Raw genomic sequence first — 18,739 nt, 5'->3', positions numbered from 1 at the left:
AAACGTACCGAAATGTAACCATCTTCTTGAGCCCTAAATTTATATAGTTAGCCACCTTATGAACTTTGATTCCAGGTTTTGGACATGATAAGTTTTCCAATTAGAATTCAGCACAAGGAAGACTCTATCTCCAAAGCAAGTCTAGTTGTGGATCATTTGAGTCGACATGGCTTCTTTTTTTTTTTTTTTTTTTTTTTCCACCAGACTTCGGTGCAGTAGAAGGCCATTGAACAACTCAAACTTCGCAATCTTCCGCAGCTTTGCTGGAGTAATTGTTAACTGGAATTTGCTTTAAATAGAGTAAGCCTCCCTTATAGTGGTCACTAAATGTTTCACTCACTCTTTAGTGATTGCATATTTTTAATTTTTATTATTTTATTTTTTCTGAAGTTGAATCTTTAGCTCTAGCAGAATATATTTTTCCTAATTGATGGGAAAAAATGCTGTCCAGGTTGGATCATTGTTGGCTTTTGGGACCAGAAGTGGGGTGGGGGTTGGCAAAGTTGGTGACTTAAGAGTTAGTAGGACAAAAAGGAGAGGTGCATAATTTTTTCTTTTCTCCTAAAGATAATGGGTTATGGTCGATATTAACAAGACCAAATGAGTATGATTCAACATAGCATTGGCTGCATTTCACATTGAAATGAGTACTATACTTGGAGAGCACAAGTATTGGTGCACTAAATATCATGTATGCTATGAAAAGAATGCTCCATTAAACTATAGAAACAGTCCAAGGAGAATTCGATTCGATCTACCTCCAGCAAAAGGTAGCTAATAAATGATTGGAACAGTTTGTTATCTAAATTTTAGAAATAAAATGCCATCAGTAAACATAAATGCTAGAAGTTTTGTTGTAGACAATGGAAAATTTGAGTTACTAAAGATTTTTGACAGTTTCAAAGTCAATAATTTTTAGCCCAACCAAGGATGGTTATGAGCTCAGTCTATGATCGGAACTTGAACTAAGATACATAGGTTCCTGTGGTATGTTAGGTTTTGTTTTATTGGATTTCTTAATTCTATATAAGTATCCAAGATCTACCGAGCGAATAACCAATGTGAGATTAAACATATACCGCATAGGCCCTCACATACTTTTTCTATTTAAGTCATGATATCCTCGTCAGGCTAAGAGACTAAATCCATTCAAATCTAATCATACCACGATCGGCTCGTGGTTAGTCCCAATGAGCCTGTGCTGCAGTAGTATTTTTTAGTTCATATAGATTATGGGTTGGATCTATTCTAATACCATTTATAACGACGCAGGATCTCATTCAAAAAAATTAGACGAAAGATATTATTTGAAGTTCTTGATTCTGTATAACTATCTAAAATCTATCGAGCGAATAACCGATGTGAGGCTAAACACATACCTGCATGGGCCCTCGAACACCTATTTTGGGACCAATATGGTATTTATTAATGTGTTACCACCAAATTTAATTGTTGGATGCTTGATTTATTAGACTCACAAGCATCATAGGACTTGTATATTTCTATTTATTTTGTCGAGTGGAGGACAAGCCCGTCATTTTAAATGTTATTTCAGGGCGCACAAATAGCTCATGACAGGTTCATGTCACTCTCGTGAATCGTTTTCTTTATTATAAAAATGTTAATGAGGCAACCATCATCTTTTGTACTCAACTGAAAAAATAAAATTTGTATATAATTAAAATGAACTAAAAGAATGTGTTTATTTTGAATGAGATTTGATTATATCTGCAGTGGTTTTTGCTTGATATATTTAAAATTAGATCGTAAGCCAAAAGTTTTAAGGAATGATAAGATAGGACTAATAATTAGAAAATATCCTAGCCATGGAGCGAATGCATGAGACCACAATAAATAATCAAATTTATATATAATTAAAATGAAATAAAATAATGTGTTTATTTTGAATGAGATTTGATTATATCAGCAGTGGTTTTTGCTAGGTATATTTAAAATTAGATCGTAAACCAAAATTTTTAAGGAATGAGAAGATAGGACTAATAATTGCAAAATATCCTAGCCCATGGAGCGAATGCAACTGTCTTTAACAATTAGCAGCATTTTTTTTTATATAATAAAAGAGTAATAAGGAAACCATCATTTTTGTACTCGACGGAAAAAATTGGTATATTGAGGGAGAATAGAATGAATAATTAAATTTATATATGATTAAAATGAAATAAAGCAAAGTGTGTATTTTGAAGAAGATTTAATTATATTTATGGTGTTTTTTGTTTGGTATATTTATGGTACTCTGGTTCAAGGCATGATAGATTTAGTGGTATCAAAGCCAAAAGTTTCTATCGAAATCTATGTACAGAAATGGTGTCATAGGAGACATCCAGCTGAAAATGTTTATTGCTTGGGCCTGAGCGCCAAAATGTCCCAGGAAGCCAATATCAGAAGTTATGAATTTTGGACAGTGCCAAGGGAGATTTATACAAATCAAAACTCAGGCTAATATAGAGTGAGTTATCGGCATGGGATTGGGCCTTTTTTTACTTGCCTTCCATTTTCCCCATGCCAGGAAGCACAAAAATGAGCTTGGAAAATCCCCAACAGGGCCTCAAGGCAAGGCAGCAGCAAACAACATCTCAGCAGCTAACAGCAAAGGGGCATTGCAATAAAATGTGGTCCTAGATTCAGCAACACAAAGACACTGAACATAAGATATGAGGATTCGTGTGGGCGTGTATTTAGTTCCACATCGATTTTTCGTTGGATAGATCTTGGGTACTTATACAGGATCAATGAACCCAAATAATAACTTCCGGCTAACCATTTTGGGTAAGATCCTGGGTTGTTACAAATGGTATCAAAGCAGACTCGGCCCATAACCTATGTGAATTAGGAGACACTGCAGCACAGATCCATTGGGGCTGACCACGGACCGATCGTGGTGTGAGGCCCAATAGTCCCACATCGGAAAGACTCGTTCCAGAGCCTGGGCATATGAGGCGGGTGCCTCCAAATCCTGCAGACGTGTTTTGGGAGGAAAACAAAACCGGGGAGGGGTGAAGGACGCTTGCGTGAAGCTCCAGAACCGGACAATATCTGGCAGGGGAGCCCCGTGTTCTCCCCTCATGTGGCCCCCACGTGGGCACTAGGTGCCTCACGTGCCTCGCAGAGGCGGGGGCGTGACATTTGGTATCAGAGCCGAGGACGGCTCTTGTATGATGGTGGGAAGGGTGTGAGGCCCAATAGTCCCACATCGGAAAGACTCGTTCCAGAGCCTGGGCATATGAGGCGGGTGTCTCCAAATCCTGCAGACGCGTTTTGGGAGGAAAACAAAACCGGGGAGGGGTGAAGGACGCTTGCGTGAAGCTCCAGAACCGGACAATATCTGGCAGGGGAGCCCCGTGTTCCCCCCTCATGTGGCCTCCACGTGGGCACTAGGTGCCTCACGTGCCTCGCAGAGGCGGGGGCGTGACATTTGGTATCAGAGCTGAGGACGGCTCTTGTCCGATGGTGGGAAGGGTGTGAGGCTCAATAGTCCCACATCGGAAAGACTCGTTCCAGAGCCTGGGCACATGAGGCGGGTGTCTCCAAATCCTGCAGACGCGTTTTGGGAGGAAAACAAAATCGGGGAGGGGTGAAGGACGCTTGCGTGAAGCTCCAGAACCGGACAATATCTGGCAGAGGAGCCTCGTGTTCCCCCCTCATGTGGCCCCCACGTGGGCATTAGGTGCCTCACGTGTCTCGCAGAGGCGGGGGCGTGACATTTGGTATCAGAGCCGAGGACGGCTCTTGTCCGATGGTGGAAAGGGTGTGAGGCCCAATAGTCCCACATCGGAAAGACTCGTTCCAGAGCCTGGGCATATGAGGCGGGTGTCTCCAAATCCTGTAGACGCATTTTGGGAGGAAAACAAAACCGGGGAGGGGTGAAGGACGCTTGCGTGAAGCTCCAGAACCGGACAATATCTGGCAGGGGAGCCTCGTGTTCCCCCCTCATGTGGCCCCCATGTGGGCACTAGGTGCCTCATGTGCCTCGCAGAGGCGGGGGCGTGACATTTGGTATCAGAGCCGAGGACGGCTCTTGTCCGATGGTGGGAAGGGTGTGAGGCCCAATAGTCCCATATCGGAAAGACTCGTTCCAGAGCCTGGGCATATGAGGCGGGTGTCTCCAAATCCTGCAGACGCGTTTTGGGAGGAAAACAAAGCCGGGGAGGGGTGAAGGACGCTTGCGTGAAGCTCCAGAACCGGACAATATCTGACAGAGGAGCCCCGTGTTCCCCCCTCATGTGGCCCCCACGTGGGCACTAGGTGCCTCACGTGCCTCGCAGAGGCGGGGGCGTGACACCTTACACAGGCGGGGGCGTGACACTTAGATTCTTATCGATGGGAACCAAAAATATCATCTTCACCTAGTTGTAAGGTCAATTTGTACATGGATTCCTTCTGCTTTCTCGACATTACACAGTCAGACAGATATCTCCATCACAAGAACAATGACATTGATCTCATGTAAACTTAACCAGAAACGTTCACAAAGTAATGCTCGAGCATTTGCTACAGTAGTCGATATTAATACCTGCATCTGTATCGAAACCTCTTCTCCATCTTTATCAACACCATAGAATTAGTTGACATTTCCCCTCTCTCTTTTTTTTTGTGCTAAAAGCGGGTTTTCATACAAAACGTGTACGAATACACCCAATAAAGTCAAAAAATACTAGCTCACGGAGAGCCAGAGGCAGCTCCCCCTCCCCCACCCACAAGGTATATCCTGAATGATGAGCCGCGAAGGCAGCCACCCAGTCGGCTGCCCCATTGGCTTCTCGAAATACATGCTTCGCCTGAATGGCCACCCCAACCCCACACATCATCCCTATATCCCGAACCAAGGGGTGGTCCGAGCCCTCACCCCTCAGCCCCTTCTGAATCCAACTGATGACTGTGGCTGAGTCGCCCTCCAAAACAATCGAGCCAGCCTGCAAAGCCTGCCTCGCATATCGAAGACCGGCCCAGGCAGCTCGTAACTCTGCCCCGGGGACTGACGTGCCGAACAGCTGACAGCCCCCCGCTGCCACGACTCTGGAGTGCGGGTCCCATATCACAAAGCCCGCACCGCCTCGCGCACCTCCATCCAAAACCGAACCATCGAAATTGACCTTGAGGAAACTCGGAGGTGGGGGTTCCCAGGTGAAGAACACCATCTGAGAAGCTGCCGAAGCAGAAAGAGAACCCCAGGTGTCCCGAGCTATCAGAGGTCCATCTGAAGAGGATCTGATCTCCAATGCCTGTACGCGCGCTAGCTCCACCACGAACCTCGGTGACACCCTGCGCTCACCGAGGGTACGAGCGTTCCTTGCCAGCCAGATCTGATGTGCTGTGCAAGTCGCTCGAATAGCCTCCTGACATGTCCGAGGGCGGACCAACCACTGCTGCATCGTCTGTAAAAACTGAGACCTCTCATGCCAGACCTCCTGCGGGAACCCTGCCCACTGCCATGCCGACCTCGCCCACGAACACTGGAAAAGCACGTGGTCGACCGACTCCTCCACACTGCATGTCCCGCACTCCGCAGGGATCTCACATCCTCGCCTACTCAGCGCTGCTCTCGTCGGGAGACGGTCCCACGCCACCTCCATAGGAAAAGTGCAGCCCTCGGGTGAAGCCCTGACCTCCAGATCCAAGTGTGATCCGGCTCTGGCTCATGCTCCTGCTGGATAACACCGGCGAGATCTCCCAGTCGGACCCTGGATCGGCAGGAAGTGCCCCAAACCCTAACATCAGGCCCCCCATAGCCTGGCACCGGAAGAGACCGGATCCTCTCAGCTAGATGTACCCCGAACAGCTGACGTAACCTGGCCACATCCCATGCTGACTCTCCTGGGGCCAGAAGATCAAAAACCCGCAGTCCCTCCGCCGCCGCAGTATCAATCATGGTCGGCCAGCACCTCAGTGGGACAGTGTCCACCCATGGGTCCGCAGTCACATCAATACTCCGCCCATCGCCTACTATCCACCTGGTATTTGCCGACACCGTCGGCACATACCTCCCAATCTCACGCCACATGAAGGAGACTCGCCGCCCACTCCATGCCACCTCTGAGCCGTCACGTCCATATCTGGCGGCCATCACCTGACTCCACAACCCGTGTGGCTCTAGCAGGAACCGAGCTGCATGCCGGCAATGAAGGCCTCGCGACGCTCCAGCAGGGACTGCACCCCGAGACCGCCCTCGCTGGTAGGCCGGCATACGTGCTCCCAGGCTACCAGATGCACCCCGCGGCCTCCGCCATGTGACCCCCACAGGAAGCACCGCAACAGTCGCTCAATCCTCAGTAAGGTCGTCTTCGGAACCACAGTGTTGGCCATGAGATAAACTGGCATGGACCCCAACACTGATCTGATCAAAGTCAGTCTCCCCATCATAGATAGGGAAACTGCTCTCCATCCCTCCAACCTGCTCTCCATCCGTTGCACCAGGCTGGAGCACTCTGCCACTCGTAATCTGCGGCCTGTGATGGGAACTCCCAGGTAGGTCAATGTCTCCTCCTGCTCAGGAATCTGCAAAATCCCACGAATCTCCTGTCTGACCCTGCTCTCCGTACTCGGACTGAAGCGGACAGCTGACTTTTGGAAGTTGACTCTCTGGCCCGACGCCATACAGTAGTCTGCTACCACCCTACGAAGGACCCGTGCATCAAAAACCCGCGCTCTGGCCAAAAGAAGACAATCGTCAGCGAAGAGTAAGTGGGAAAGAGGACTAGCCCCCGGGGCGGGAACATAGGCCTCCAGCTTCCTACGGGCACACACCCTCTGCAAATCACGAGACAAAATATCAGCACAAAGAATAAACAAGTAAGGAGATAAAGGGCATCCCTGACGCAGCCCCATCGTAGACTCAAAGAAAGGAGAAGGTGTGCCATTGACCAAAATCGAAAACTTTGGCCCCCTGACACACCCCAGCACCCAGTCGATCCACTGCCTATGGAATCCGTACGCCTCCAGTGTCTGCTGAAGAAATCTCCATCTGATCCTGTCATAAGCTCTCTCCATATCCAGCTTAATAGCCATCAGGCTATGTCGCTTCGATGCTCGCTGAAGGTCCCACATCATCTCCTGAGCCAGCAGAACATTATGGAAAATGTTTCTGCCAGCTATAAACGCCCCCTGCTCCTGACTGATGATGCCAGGCAGAAGGGGCTTCATCCTCCGAACCATAATTCTGGCCACTACCTTATACAAGGTAGTGCACAGGCTAATGGGTCTGAAGTGACAGGGCTCGGCCGCCTCCTGACGCTTCGGAATGAGCGTGATAAAGGTAGCCTTCCAATCCCCTGGCATCACCGCCTGGGAGAAGAAGCACTGAATGGCCTCAACCACCGCTGTCTGAATAATACCCCAATAACGTCGAAAGAAAAACGGGGGAAACCCATCTGGTCCCGGAGCCTTGTCTGGAGCCAAAGCCCAGACTGCCTCCTGAACCTCCTGTGCCGACACCGGTCGGACCAGGGCTACGTTCTCATCATCTTCGATCCTCACATCCACCCGCGGAGGAGGGATGGGATCACTGTCGTCGGACTCCTCCTCCTCCGTCCATCTGGTGCGGAAGAAATCCAACAAGGTCTGACGAATGGAGGGCTCACCTTCCACCCGATGTCACGACCCATCTCGCAGCGAGTGAATCGTGCTCCGCTGCCTCCGAATAATCGTAGTCCGGTGAAAGAAACTAGTATTGCGGTCACCCTCACGCACCCACTGGACTCGAGATTTCTGACGCCAGAAGATCTCGTGCTGTCGTAGGAGGGAGTGGTGCGTCGCTAGAAGCCCCCGAAGGTCACCCATATCGCTCGATGAAAGCGTGCCTTCCAAATCTTCTTTCGACTGCAACTCGGAGATCACGGTCTCAACCCCCTCCACTCTCCGGAAGATATCGCCCACAACCTCGCGGTTCCATCGCCGGAGACGCCTCTTGGCTAACTCTAGTTTGCGCGACACCCGGTGCATAGCGTCACCACGCACCGGGAGATGCCATGCATCACGTACAATATCCCAGGACTGGGGGTACGATAGCCAAACCTTCTCAAAGCGGAAGGGGCTATGATGCCTGGGTCCCAGTGATGTAGAAATCAGCAGGGGGCAGTGGTCCGAGGCGATCCGAGGTAAGTGAGTAACCCTGCAGGTCGGAAAGAGAAGAAACCAGTCTGGGGACGCAAAGGCCCTGTCTAGACGCTCCCAAACCCTAGCACTGCCAAGCTGATTATTGCACCAAGTAAACTGAGGTCCTGAGTAACCTAAGTCCACCAGGCCCGTGCGTGACACAAAATCCCGAAACTCCCTCCTGTCCACTCTATCCGTGAAGGCTGCCCCTCCCCTCTTATCACCCGAACTCAGGATGCAATTGAAGTCACCAACTACAACTGTCGGGACACCCTGGGCAGTGAGACTCGCAATCTCCTGCCAGAGGACTCTCCTGACCCTGTGATTCGTGCTCGCATACACCCCACACAAAACCCACGGAGGAGCATCAGGTGCCGATACAACCATAACTACCTGCTGAGAGCAGTTGTGGAAGACATCAAAAGTCGCCACCCCACGCCTCCACAGGAGCAAGATACCTCCCGACAACCCCTGGGACTCGACTGCGTATGTCTCCCAGTCCCTCCCCAGACGTCGTCTCAGACGTGCAAGCCCCTCACCAGATAGCCGGGTCTCACTAAGGACGCAGATCTCTGGGCAATGAATTTGCACTAACCGTTTGAAGGAAGACATGAAGGACGGCTTGGCTGCCCCCCTACAATTCCAAGCTAGGATCCTCATGGATCACAGTCCACATAGTCGGCCTCAGACCCGTCCTCCCCCTGGTAAGCGGGGCCAGCCTCAGGTACGATGCCTGGGCCCATCCCCTGCTCGTCAGGAGTGGACTGCATGACTGCCGCCCTGATACGCTGCACGGTAGTCATGTGGTCCGTACCCTCTCCTGGTCTCGGTGGCGCGGCCTGACACCCCTCCGGAAAAGGCCTGAGGTGATCCCTGGCCCTGCTCCCGCTAGAGGAGGCTTCCCCCTGCTCATCCGCAACCAGGGGCAGAGGGCCAAACCGGAAGACTCCATCGGGGCCAGTACCACCCTGCACAGCCCATGGCTGTACCTCACTCAGGGGGGCGTGGCCACCGTGCTCTCCTCGAGAGGGGGGCTGTACCGAAAAGGCCCAGCAGACTCCTCGCCCAGGCCCTGCACCGCGAGTACGGCGCAACTCCCCGGGCCCGAAGCTGGCTGGGCCGTTGGGCCAGCAGCAGCTTGGCCCAAGGATGCAACCGCGGGCTGGGCCGGAAGGCCCACCACCCGCGGTTCCACAGTAGACCGCGCGTCCTGCTGGCCGCGCGTAACGTCGCGCGGGCCCAGCGGAACCTGGGCCCCCGCGACCACAGCACCGGGCGGTGCGTCCCTGGATGTGGACGCGCCGATGGCGCGCGGCGCGACAGCGGCGCGTGGCGCGCCAACGGCGTCAGCCGCGCCGAGCGCACGGCCCCCATCCTGGGCCGCCCCCACCGGCCCACGGCCCCGGCCCCGACGCCCGGCCCTCTGGGCCCGGGCGCGCTGGGCTGGCCCGTGCTGTTGGCCCCGGCCCACAACGGTAAGGGCCAGTTGGGCCCCCTGCCGAGACTCCCCAGCTGGGCCAAGGCCCGCCAGCGGCCTCGGCCGCTTCTGAATTTGGACGCGGGCCGCAGCCGCCCGGCTGGACTCCGGATCGGCCCGACTCGGGCCTTCGCCGAGACACAGACTCGGCCCCGGGTCCCCCAACTCGGACAGGAGATCGTCCGAGTCAGCTTGGAGGGGGCTGAAGGAGAGCGCCGGGAGCCCATCCCCCCCACCGGCGAGCGGAGACCGGCGGCGTGCCACCTTCGCTGGCTTTTGCCAGCCGTCGGTGTCCGCCGGGGACACTGGCGAAGTTGGGCGAGCCACCGGGGGGGGCGGCCGAGTCGAAGACGAACCGGGCCCCGAGTGCGGCTCACTCGTCTTCCCCGGCCGCGGCGGGGGCTCCCGATGGGGTATCTGTCGTGACGCCATCATCCAGGGACCATAGATCGGTCCCTGCGCCTCCTCCCCACCGCCCGAAGACGGTTGAGCAGGCCCACCCCCCTGGTTCGCCTCCGCCGGGGACGAACTCGAAGCCCCAGTAGCGCAAGGGGTCGCCGGAAAGCGGCAAGTCCCTGCCTGGTGGCCCATTCGCCCGCACCGGGAGCACAGGGCCGAGACACTTTCGAAGACGAAAGGCTGCCATCGCACTTTCGTCTTCCCCTGGATCAGCACTCCCGGTAGCAGAGGCTTGGTCGTGTCGACCACCACCTTCACACGGGCGAATCCCATCGCCTGGCGTTGCTCCGTGACGCTGTCCACGGCGACCGGCCGGCCCGCCCGAGCGGCAATATGGAATATGGTTGACGTAGACCAGTACTCCGGCGGCAGACGGGGCAAGCGGAGCCACACGGTGGCCGTCTGCACAGCCTCCTCCCCTGGTTCGAAATCGGGAACCCATGGGGTCATGGCGAGCAGTTGCCCGGCCACCACCCACGGGCCGTCGCTCAACGCCCGGTCCCGGTCCTCCGTCGACCAGAACCTCAGGGCCAGGTAGCCGTCCGCAAGCGGGACGGCCACCACCTCCTTCAACTTTGAGCGGGCGGCGACATCTTTCGCCACCCACTCTGCTGGGACGCGGCGGCCGAAGCTACGGGCCACCGCCGCCCTCCCTTCCCACTCGAGCCGGGCCGCCGCAATCGGTTCCTCCGGAGGAGTCAAGACCTCCGGGAAGCAGCGGCTCAGCCGCTCCACCTCCGCAGCCGTGAGCCACTGAGTCACCCACGGCCCCGGCCTCGTCCAAGCGTTAGGGCCCTTACCTTTTCCTCTCGCCGGTCCTTCCGTTGCCGTCCCCGCCGGTTGCTTCCCCTTCGGATCCATCGGAGGCCCTGCAAGGAAGAGGAGAGTAAGTAGTAGCAGCCCAGGGATCGCCGAGGTGTTCGTGTCGTTCGCCCCGCCGCCCGAAGACCTTGGGTGGCCGGCCTCCCGCGACACCAGAGAACCCCCGTCGCCTAGCACACCGCCGAGGGGTTCGCCGGTTTCTCAGTGCCCCTGGTCCGCTACGCCGGCCTCGTCTCAGGGCCACTTTCTCAGAGCCGAGCAGTCGTGTCGCTCGCCCCGCCGCCCGGAGACCTTAGGCGGCTGGCCTCTCGCAACACCGGGGAGACCCCGTCGCCTAGCACACCGCCGGAAGGTGCTCCGGCGGGATACTAGCCGTTGTGAACGTCGGTAACCTGTCAACGGCGGGATAGCCGTTGGCGCTTTCTCAGAGTTTCGTCAGTCGCTCCTTTTCTCTTTTTCCCCTCTCTTAGTCCTGGAACTTTATCCTCGTAGGTGATATGATAAATTTCTCCGAAAGCTTCTTCTTCAGCCAGCCAAACGGTGATGTTTGAAAATTTATAGTCTGGTGTAAAAGTCTCTCAACTTCAAAGCCACCAATCAGCCTCTTCTCTACACTGTATGTTCCGCAAGGAGGGCGAGGAAGGATGGGTCGCACTCAGCTTCTTTCAAGAAGAAATCCATCCATCTTGTCCCGGAGGGTCTTCTCTGAAAACGTCAAGAACGTGGGATTCCGACGGAATGTGCAAAGGAACTGCTCCTCCGACCACCCGAAGCTCTTCATGAGGCCTAATTTGGTCTTGAGCTGAGTTCAAAAAACTGTTTGAGCTACTCGAGCTTGACCCGGGCTTAGACGTGATAGTTGAGTTGAGTTAAGCTTGAGACCAAAAGGGAGGCCGAGTAGGTTCCATAACATTGGTTGCAAACTACACATTGGAATCAGTATGATCAAGCATCGAACAAGTATAACCATTGGTGCATACAGACCTCATAAATTTTAATATATGATGCAGAATGATTTCTACTGGAGGACATCCGTAGATTGACGATGAATTATGGTGCCTTTTGGGCCACTTATGTATATCGAAAGTTAAATAGAGTTGCTGATTGAATCGCATTTTTTATTATCCAACATTCTGGCGGTGTCCTCTGGGAGAGGTACGAAACTACCCCACCCCCTCTGTGCTATCTCTTTTATCTTATTTTTTTTGGATGTATTCATTCTAAAGTAGTACGATTTACCCGGTCTATCAAAAAAATATTATTTAAGTTGTTCTAGAAGCATTTTTGCTATTGACAATGAAAGATTTGATGAGCTATTTGATTGTTTCAGATTGGATGCAATAATGTGCAACCCAACACAAAATAGTTAGGTCAAGTCAGGACCTTTCCCAAGACAAATCTCTTAAAGGTGCCAACCAGCTAAGATAACAATTGTTAATTATTTAATCTTTAAACGTACATATAACATAGAGACACTTCCAAGATCCTACCATTTTGCTTTCCAAACTAGGGCTTTAATGTTTATTTACTTTGCTTGGGTAGAGGAATAACCCCTTATCCCACAAAATATTTCAAGTGCACATGTATAATGCATGATGATAGCAAAAAAGCATGTCAAGGTCTCATGCCATTTTTATATTTAATATCTTTCTTTATGAAAAAAATGGTGATGTGGTGACTACAATTTATTTAACTTTTATTTATTTCTTGACAGTAGACATAGTATTACATTGTTTACAAGATTGATGCATTGGAGGAAACCAAATTAATCATGAATTTTTTTTATATGATCAAAATGAAAATCATTTGTCTGATGAAGGAAATCTTATTGTACTTGTAGAGAATTTTGTTTAGTAAATTAAAAGTTAGTTTGTAACCAAAGAGCAAAGAATTTTAAGAATCAACGAATATGGGAACGAACTAGTGGTTGCTAAAATATCTTGTAGATGGAGTCTAGGAGTGCAAAGATTGTAATTACTTTTATCATTTTTTAGCTACACACTACTAACTCCGAATTTTTTATCTCTCCAAAGGTAGTAGCTTAATTTTTTTTTCTTTTACATATTTTATTTTTGGTAGCAGAAAAAAAATCCAAAGGTTTTGTTTAGATATACTATCCTAAAAAGTACATTTATTGGTAAGAAAAAATTAGTAGATCTTCTTCTGATAAATTAATTCGATAATGTCCAAAATTTTTCATTTCCTTTTCAAAAATTTGTTCTCAATTTAATATTCTTTTAGAAGAAATGTGGAGAAAGAGTACAAGAAATAGTTAAGATTGAACATGGTTTAATGAAAGGATGTGACCTTCATTTGATGAAATATTTTGTTCACAAGTTGATAGTTATTTGGAATATTCAAGGCCTTGAATAAATGAAGATTGTTTGAGCCTACATATTGATGAACATAATTTATTTCACATAAAAAGCTTTATTATATAATAGCTATCACTTATTATTCAAAAGAAATATGTTTCAGGGTTTTGCACATTTTACATTAAAATCTCTTATCAAGGATCAATTTTCCTTTCTTTTTTTTATTGTGTTTTAATTTTTATTTTTCTCTTTAGTAATACTATTCTTTTCCATTTCTATCTTTTCATCTATGTGCTTGCAACCTAACATTCCCTAACTTCGCCACACACATCCTCTGTCGCTCTCTTCTCTCCCACTTGTTACATTTAAATGCGATCCTAATAAAATTACCTTCCTTCCCTAATTTATTTCCTACTGCGATTCCTTAAGGTTCCTTCTATAAGTAAACAAGTTGAAAACAATTAATAGAAAATTCCAAAACCCCAAACAACCATTAACAATTTAGTAGTCAGCTATAGAGATCATGTTGATGCAACTGTGGCTTATTTGGAAGAGTTCATCTTGCTTTCTAATTCCCATTAGAAGATATTACTTAAATACTCTTCTTTTATTTATCTAACCTTCACTTGGCTAGTACAATCAAGAAGCGTAGGTACATTTTTTTTACAACTTTATTACATGTCACTCTAAGGGTACTTCACATTTATTTTACCAATTTTATAAACATTGGCATACAGTTAATTCTTAGACATGACATATGTGAAATATTTGACTGGCCATGTGCATCCAAATAAACGGAGGAACAGATACATTTGAGGGTCCTCCTTTATAACATTGTAAATGAATTTATGTTTCTAGAAAGTTTGGAAGTGATATTCCAGATAAAATCTGTAAGATATTTAGTTAAAAAAAATGTTATTCCATGTATTTCTCTATTCTTTATGTTGCAGCTAAGTTTTATCTTCTTTGGATACCTCATGACTTTCGTTGTATTAACTGTTTATATTCTTAATAATTTTTTGCATGTCTATCTTCCTAAATATATATATTTATATGAATATCCTTATAAAATTGCTATTTATATATATATCCCTATAAAATACTTTTTTTATAAGTACTTTATATATATATATATATATATATTGGCATGCTTGCCCATGCCATCTAATGCTATGAAGAAATGGGCTACTTATTATTAAAATGGCTGAAATAAGCTTAATGAGTGGATGTTAATTGGGAACTGGAACTCTGTTGCCACCAACAATAAGGCGTATATGTTGGAAGTAGCAGCAATTGTGCTCCATTAATGGGAGGTTTTAATATGAGGTTTGTATGAATGATTGAGTATTGGGACCGCATAGTGGTGACTACAATTGGATAATTTTGAGAATTAGTAACTTAACAAGGTTGATAATGGCTAGAATGATTGCACTAATGATCAGTGTCTCGTCAGGCGAGAAAAGGATTCTATCAAGTTCAGAGAGGTCTATAACCTTAAAAAAAAAAGCAAAAAAAGATTAGAGAGGCAATGTCTACCTCAAGAGATACAAAGACCATGGAATTCTTTGAAAGCATTTTCCAGGTTTTTTTTTTTTTTTTGATTGAAGTTGCATTATACATGTCAATTTCCATTTTATCTAAATACTATTTCTCATTTTAACTGATCATAGTCCTATTTAAAGGCCATAGAAATAGGTGTCACTTCACTTCTGGACTATGTCCTTTTAGGGGACGTAAACTTTCTCCATAAGCCCACAATACTATTTGCAAAAGGGCCCAACCGGCCCACATTATAAGGTTTTGATCTACTTTTATTATGTCATATTGGTCCAACCAAATCCAAATGCTCGATCTTTGTTTCATCGGGTCCATCCATTATTTTTCTCTAGCCAAGTAGGACATTTATTGATTATATCTACAAGCATAATTTGTTTCTGATTCCATATATATTTTTGATGAAGACAGACGCAATGGTAAGGTTGCTCCATTCTGACTCGGAGGTCACAGGCTCTATAACAATAGGAGCCTCATATACTTGCTATCTTTTTTATATATTTTTATGAGGCATATCATGAACTGAGAATGAGTTGGATTTCTGCATTTATATTTTTTTTGTAGGCGGGTATCAGCTAATTTTGAGTGAACAAAGATCAAGGCTTGCAAGCTTGCAATTCGATCATGCCAAACCGGCAAAATATATCATAAAGGAAAATAGATCATAAAGGAAGCGACCCTAGAAAGCGAGATGTGATATTGAAATATTTAAGATAGATTAGGACGGCAAGTATAGACTTGGGAATTTGTGGGAAGGGAGGATATGTATTGAAGAATTTACCATAGAGGATATGGCTATCAAAGGGGAATTATGGAGAGGAAGTGAAATGGGAAAGCGATGGGGTTATATGTGATAGGAGTTGCATAAAAGGAGGATGAGATGGTGCAAGTCAAGAAAGATATGGAGAAACAAGGGAGATCCATAAATATGCTACCGAAGAAAAATCTTAGCTGCAATAAATGGACAATTCAAATCTTAGAATATTCTCCCACTTAATACTCTTTACAGTTGATAAATGCGATCTCATTACCATTCAAATAAATAATATACATGCCTAACTATTATATGGCAAGTACGCATATTATATTGCATGGTTTGTTCATAACTATCAGATTTGTTTAATCCTAGGTTCAGAAAGCTAAAGTTTCAGGAACTTTAGCTCTAATCAGATATTTGTTTAATTGCTTAATTTTCAGCGAGTTGACATAGAAAACGTATAATTTCCAGACTTAAAAGTTATCATAAATTATTATTACTAGTAATTTTCATTTAAATGTTGTTTAGATGGATCGTTTATAAGCAAAAATGAATAAGAGAGTATTAGATGTTCCACTTACATACATACGCAGACCCTCAAAGTTGGGCTCATCCTTTTTGGTAAATTGAGATCTTGTGTTCTGGAGTTTGAGCTAAACAAACTGCTGAATGCATTTACTGTTAAATTTGACTAAGCTTGCTATTTATATTCCGATCGTAGTATCCAATAGAACATCTTTATACTATGTGCCAAGCATTTGCTCGGATGGTATTGTCTCTTGCTTATTGATGAGAGGGCCGAGGTTTAATTCTAACTCCATATTATTTCCTCCGACTTAAGTCTTAATTTTATGAGCTTGACTTAGGGATAAAAGCTGATTGAATACGGACCAGATATCAGCATATCCATATCAATGTTTGTTTTATCTGACGAATATAAATACAAATGCAGATATTAATCGGATGCAAAAGTTTATATTTATATTTGTTCTAAACGGATACAGATATAAATCGGATACTGAAAGTATAGATATACATATGGATATAAGTTGGATAATTAAACTTTATGATCGTAAAATCAAAGATTTTACTAAGTGGATGGTAAATCAAATATATAACCTATTAATATGGTTATATATTTTTTTTAAAAGCTAATGAGTTTTATATAAAATTAAATACGGTTACAAATAAAATCGGATATTCAGATACGGATCGGATAGTTGTCTATTCATATCCATATCCATTTTTCTATAATGAATATGGATACAGATGCAGATATTAGTTGGATGCTCGAATATTTATCCATGTCCAGATAGATTCAAATACGAAAATGGATTCGGACAGATATTATCTAATCCACTTTTATTTCTAACTTGAATAGGTTGCCTAGTAGCCTGGGTTCCATAACTAGGTAGGCAGAGGAGGGGTGGGTTGGTCCCCTAAGAAGAAATAACACCTCAATGATGGAGAAAGAATTCTGGTGCTAGATGTGAGATAGAAGTTCTAAGTTATTTGGCTCTCATGAACGATTGCTTTATGTAGATTGGTGCCGAGGATGGTTTGCCTTGGTTGAAAGGAAAGGTTTAATGGCATGACTCAGCTCCTTATATTTTCAGCGTGAGAAGCTTGGAATCCACCAGCTCAAAAAGGTTGCTTGAGATTTCCACATAACGCAGCCTGGTGGAGAGCCCACCCAGCTTTGCAGATCATACACAGCTGTGGTTGGAGATTCTTTGTTTAGTTTCAAAGCAATAAAAAGGTGCTGAGAATCAAAATTCTCATTGGTGATTGTTGATAAGACACTTATCATCTTAAAATTTCTTCACATTTCATTTTATCCCCTCATGACATGTTTGGTTTGTGACGGAAATTTAATCGGAATCGAAACAAATTGAAATAGAAAATTAGAATGGCCATATCTCCCGATGTGTTTGGTTCGAAATCAGAATGAAATTTAAATACACGAAAAGAATAGAGATCGAGTTTTGAGGGATTTGGACGTTTCTATTTCTTTTGGAATCGGAATGAGAATGAAACTCCTTCCAACCAAATTGCTCGAGTGGGAGTTACTCATTTTTACTCTCATTTTAGGATCTAACTCTCCTAACCAAACATACCCTAAGGTATTATTTTTTTAAAAAAGAAGGCTCATAAAATTGGGGATATATCACACTGGAAAAGGAAAGAGATCACTGTAATGGGTTTGGATGGTAGTTCCTATCATGCTCCTTTGGTCCACAGGCTCCTTTTTGTAGAGTACATAGAAAAAGAAGGATAGCAAAGCAAGTAAATAAGGGATTAGCAGTGTGTGGTTGCTAATAATTGGTAGTTGTTATGGTGGAGGAGATATTACATAACCGTGCATGAATTACATTCTAAAAAATTTCAATAAGGAGTGGTTTTTTATTAGTAATCTAGATTATTAAAAAAAAAAAATCCTCATCAATCATATTCCATATTCCATATCATGTTATTAGATGGTTAAAATTCATCACCATCAAGATATTATTGTATATCATGATTAAAAAAATTATGCTAAAATTATAGCAATCACTTGATGGCCCCAACTCTCTATCATTCTTCAAATAATTTAACTCCATGGTTAAAGTTACATATGAAAAGTTGGAGTTCGAATAGTATAGAGCATTATCATCATTTTATCTAATTTGATTCATGATAGCTTGGAGACTCAAAATCTAGAATAGCTATGCTCGCCACCTACATGCATGTATAGATAGAAAACCCTTCTAAATTGAAAGCAGTGAATTCCATCTCTTTTGTTGCATTTGTGAATGGAAGGGGGTGTATTTGTTTACAAAGCTAGTATATCAATCAAAAAAAGATAATTTTATTACTAAACCTATCGTCAATTACAAATAATAGAATAAAAGAAAATAAATTTAGTTCTCTAATATAATTTATACATATTATTGGATACTGATTTTTTTAGAATATAAATAAGGAATATTTATATAAATGGCTGTACAAAAGCCCTACATCTACAATTTATTATTATATATAAAAATATTTATTATTGAATATTGATTTTTGTGAATATAAATAGAGATACATACATGGATTCATGAAATGCTAAATCTATAATTTATTATTAACATAAAATCAGTATATTAATATAATGATTAAAATAAAAATTAAAAGATGTAAGTGACTATTTTGACATGCTGGGAGGGGATGGCCAACAAAATCCTCTCAACTGATGATAGAATTGGAAATGGTGGGGTCGTG

The sequence above is a fragment of the Phoenix dactylifera genome, unplaced genomic scaffold (assembly GCF_009389715.1).
Source record: "Phoenix dactylifera cultivar Barhee BC4 unplaced genomic scaffold, palm_55x_up_171113_PBpolish2nd_filt_p 000026F, whole genome shotgun sequence".
Lineage (NCBI taxonomy): Eukaryota > Viridiplantae > Streptophyta > Magnoliopsida > Arecales > Arecaceae > Phoenix > Phoenix dactylifera.
Note: the sequence above shows the minus strand (reverse complement) of the source record.